The following is a 4,605-nucleotide window of genomic DNA, read 5'->3' as shown; positions in this document are numbered from 1 at the left end:
GATTTTGTTCCAACTCATGACAGAGCTGATAAACCCCTTGGGCAAAAATACTGTAGGAAAGAGAAGATAAACATGTGGTCGGGTCAGAGGTCAGCTGATCCCTTCAGCTGCTCACCCACATGCACTCGCAAAGGAAGTGACACACATACAGTACATACCAAGAAACACTTGCTGCATCACTGTAATACACATGCACGTTACCATACCTGTCAACACTCACGTTTTTTACCGGGAGTCTCCTGTATTTCACACTTATCTCCAGCCCCCCTCCCATTTTGATACGTCTCCTGGGAAACACAAGTAATTTGATTGGCCCAAACCTCGTTATATGAATAATCACATCAATATATTATTCCAAGGTTGTCCAGTTGCCAGATCTTGTATGAAGCCTACTAAAACAATAGACAATCATACAAATTTCAACCCATTTGTGACCTCAACCTGGCAACCAACAACCCAGTTGTGCTGTTGATATCTGCACAGGTAGTTGACGTGGGAAGTTGAATCAAGCATCACTGGTAGATTGGAGGAGAAGACTTAGGTTGTGCTCTGGTGGGAAAAAAAAAACATATACATGTTAATATAACAACAGCTGGACAGAAGAATTTTATTTCATATCTCTAAGAAATATCGACAGTGGCCAAGCCTTTTGCAAAGTGTGTCACACTGATTTAATATTGGACACGGTGGGAAAAATTACATTACTCAGCACATTAAATCACAACGGCACAATTGGTATGTATTTAGTATGTACATTTAGCCTGCCTCTGCCATCCTGTCCCCCCGGTTCAGAGGTCTCCCGGATTTTGTTAGCCACATGTTGACAGTTATGCATGTTACACATCTTTGACCTTCTCCTCCTATAAACACAGACCACACAGAGAGACCCTTACGAAAATCAAGAGTTCGTGGCAAATTCGCTACAAACTTGCCGCAAATTCACCACTGATCTTTTTCCCATACAAATGAGCTTTACTGCAAACTTCTGGCAAACATTTGCGGTGAATCAAAAGCTAATTTGCATGTTCTTGTAATGATGCTTGACACAGGTAGCGACAGGAAGATGAAGATGACGTGATGAACCCGTGAAAATGACGTGAAATTGCAGTTTATTTTCCAAACGTGTACTCCAAAAATCCTAACTAAAACATGAATATAAACATGAACTAGACTTGTCATAACATGACTTGACTTGACTATAGCTTGACTTGACTATAGCTTAAATACATCGGATTATAACATACCGCGGGCGGGCCTGGCTTGGTACACATGCCACATATCTTTGGAAAGCTCCATTTCTTGGGATTCTATTGATATAAACCATTTTAAGATACAGTCAGAACAGCAGGTACAATCTATATCTTTGTCAGACCACCAACATATAAACAAACAATAACAACATTTAGGCAACTCACCTATGAAGCCTTGTAGTTGTCCACTGATCCATAACTTCCCGACAAAAACGGTGTTGTTACATTGCCAAATGTCCAAATGATCAAATCAAGTAAAAATTTTAGAAATCAAATTATTACATCAATAAATACCCACGGACTCTTGTTGCATCATTTCAAAGTACCTGGCAGCTGTGCCTAATCTTTCACATATTATCAGTAATAACTTCAGTTCAGATGTAAACATTTCCTATATCCAGTATCAAAATGAATGCTGCACTCTGACCTTTCGATTGACACCTCATTTGACCCAATAGGAGCTTCCATGTCCTGTCCATAGCCTTCAATAGCCAACCACAGTCTGGGTCGAACGTAAGTGCCTCCCCCTTTTCCTTTGTGTAAAGATCAAGCCAGTTACAGCCGAGTGTGAGGATGACTGGCGTATCGTATAGCCAATGAAATTCTGAAAACAATGATATGCGGCTTTAGTGGGAAGTTTCAAGAATGTTTCTAAAAAGTGCGTGCGTAATGTTTACTTGCTAGCACAAGGTGATTTGTGCGTCTGTGTGTAAAAGCTGAATAGTGTAATTTTGGAACTGTTTACACTTTTGGAGATTGAAATATGGTGAAACAGACCAGGAAATCAAGAGTTTTGCTCCAGGATGTGATAGAAGAATGCATTTCCTACAAGGTGTGAAAGCGATGAGTCTGGAGATGAAATTTCTGAACAAAATATGGATGATTTGTCATATGTTGATTCCGAGGCAGAGGAAATTTTATGGAGGGAGGAGACATTACTCTGGACAAGTAAGTGTTTTCTTGTATTTTATAACATATATTACTGTATATTCCGCATAAATAAGCTTTAGTTTGAACAATGAATACACATTTTGTAATTAACTTTGGCGTGTGTTTCCTCAGTGAGTGTTTGAACTGTTTGTGGGAGTTGTTTGTATTTGTTTTGTGCGTGTGTGAGGTTTTAGTTCGTTATTTTTTTCAGATCTAGCTCTATTGGCATGATATATATGTATATATGTTTTACCAAAATATGTTTTTGCCAAAGGATACAGTATTTACAGTAAATATACATATACGAATACATATTTACGTACTGGAAAAGAAAAACGATATATACACATTGAATATAAGAATAAGTTGTGTTTGTGTGTGTGGAGTTTTATTACACCTTTGTTTCATTGTTTGTTGCAGATCTAGCTGTATTGACATGGTATATATATATATGTTTTACATTGCCAAAGTATACAGTATTTACAGTAAATATACATATACGAATACATATTTGCATACTCGAAAAGAAAAACGATATATACACATTGAATATAAGAATAAGTTGTGTTTGTGTGTGTGGAGTTTTATTACACCTTTGTTTCATTGTTTGTTGCAGATCTAGCTGTATTGACATGGTATATATATATATGTTTTACATTGCCAAAGTATACAGTATTTACAGTAAATAAACATATACGAATACATATTTGCATACTCGAAAAGAAAAATGATATATACACGTTGAATATAAGAATAAACACATTTTCCACCATAGCACTAGTTTTGACTCTTTTATATGCACAACGTTTAGTTTCAAGAAGGGAAAAGGCACTCTAATGTGTTTTTGCATCAGTTACTCTGTGTCAGCAAAACTAATAGTGGATCTGGATATGGAATATGATAGCTCTAAGTGTCATCTTTCATTAGAGCCCAAATTATGACTGTACGTTGAAGCGTTCAAAAGTAGCAGCCTTTTTATTTAGGTATATGGCCATGGTTACCAAGGGTCCTTTTGGAGCATCCAAAAGGCACTTTTGTAAAACGCCTGGTGTATCCTTAGAAAAACATGTGTAAAATATAAATTTTTTGTGGTATTGTTATGAAATTTGAACTTGAACAAGGTAAGGCTTCATGCTGTCATCCCATTATGTTTTCAAGCTAATAGCTACAATTTATAGTCATCTGCAGGCATCTGTATGCAAAAACAAAATTCAGGTGGAAAAACAAACTTCTATTTCATTGTGTTCAAACTTCTATTACTCAAAATCAGAGTGTCACCTTTCAAAAGTGACCAAAACCATGCATGTACTCTAAAATGTTCATTGCGGGTGCCCCCACCCGGTGACGATTGTTCGAGAGAGAGAGAATTACGGGCATGTCCATCATGTGTGTTTGTTTATGTGTTTTTGGTTTGAGTTTTCATTAAATTATGATTTATATTGACAAGCCGGTTCTCGCCTCCTCCTTGCCCATCCTTTAACTGTTTTACATAAGACAACCAATCACAAGACTAAACTATAAACAAGATAGCAAGACTAAATGAACTTTTACCAATGAAAAGTCAAGACTAATAACAAAGTAATCCAACAATGAACCAATGAAAACAAAACACATGAACAGGGGAAAAACATGACAAGATCACATGAGGGAACAGGAAATCGCATGACATGACAGGAACAGGAACTAAACTTGAAAATAAAAGACATGAAAAAACATGAACCAACAGAATAAACAAGACATTTCAACAGTTAGTGGTTCTCACTGCAATGCAATAATAAGAATGGTGATGTGTGGAATGTAATTACCTTAGTGAATGAAACATTGTTTTCCGGTTTACCTCGTCACTAATGTTTAGACTATCGGAGTTGTTTAATATGGTTTCAAAGAGATTTGCACAGAGCCTTTATGGTTTTCATATCTTGCGCTGTTTATCATGGGACTGTGTAGTGCGAGAGCAGAGCTGGATCATCTGCATTGCGCGGGAGGTCCTGTCCATATTTGCTCTCGAGCTGCACGGTTTAATCGAATAGCAGCGTTTCGTTATACATGCACAGTAGTAAATGGCAGTGCTTATTAAAAAAGAGTTGGGTCAAAAAGGGATTCTCCATTAATTACATAATTTTTTTATGTGTTCAACAGTCAACTATTAATTGCAGAAATTTACTTGTAAAATTTCCCAGCCCTGGTATATATACTGTATATGTACACTCACCGACCACTTTATTAGGTACTGTTGTGGCAAAAAAATTATTAACCAACCATTATCACTGCGTCAGAGACACTCGGAATCAAACAGTCTTTTAAAAGAATTTATTCTTGCAAGAAGGACCCAGTCATTACACAGGAGTTACTCTGTGCCATGAGCAAGATGCTGAAGGGGAGTGCTGACTTGTTTTTATATACCTCTTTTATCCAAGGTCTCTAA

The 4,605-nt window shown here is 37.0% G+C and overlaps 1 long non-coding RNA gene across 1 annotated transcript; it reads right to left on the bottom strand.

The window, feature by feature from the left end:
• Window positions 1-259: 259 nt before the first annotated feature.
• On the bottom strand, window positions 260-1,539 carry LOC127653395 (uncharacterized). The gene is made up of 4 exons (XR_007971799.1): window positions 1,416-1,539; window positions 1,245-1,307; window positions 755-860; window positions 260-549 (listed from the first exon to the last, which is right to left on the bottom strand). It is a non-coding gene; the product is annotated as an uncharacterized LOC127653395 (long non-coding RNA).
• Between the last annotated feature and the right edge of the window lie 3,066 nt (window positions 1,540-4,605).

The sequence above is a fragment of the Xyrauchen texanus genome, chromosome 12 (genome assembly GCF_025860055.1).
Source record: "Xyrauchen texanus isolate HMW12.3.18 chromosome 12, RBS_HiC_50CHRs, whole genome shotgun sequence".
In the NCBI taxonomy this organism is placed as follows: Eukaryota; Metazoa; Chordata; class Actinopteri; order Cypriniformes; family Catostomidae; genus Xyrauchen; species Xyrauchen texanus.
Note: the sequence above shows the minus strand (reverse complement) of the source record. Positions and strands in the feature narration are given on the sequence as shown.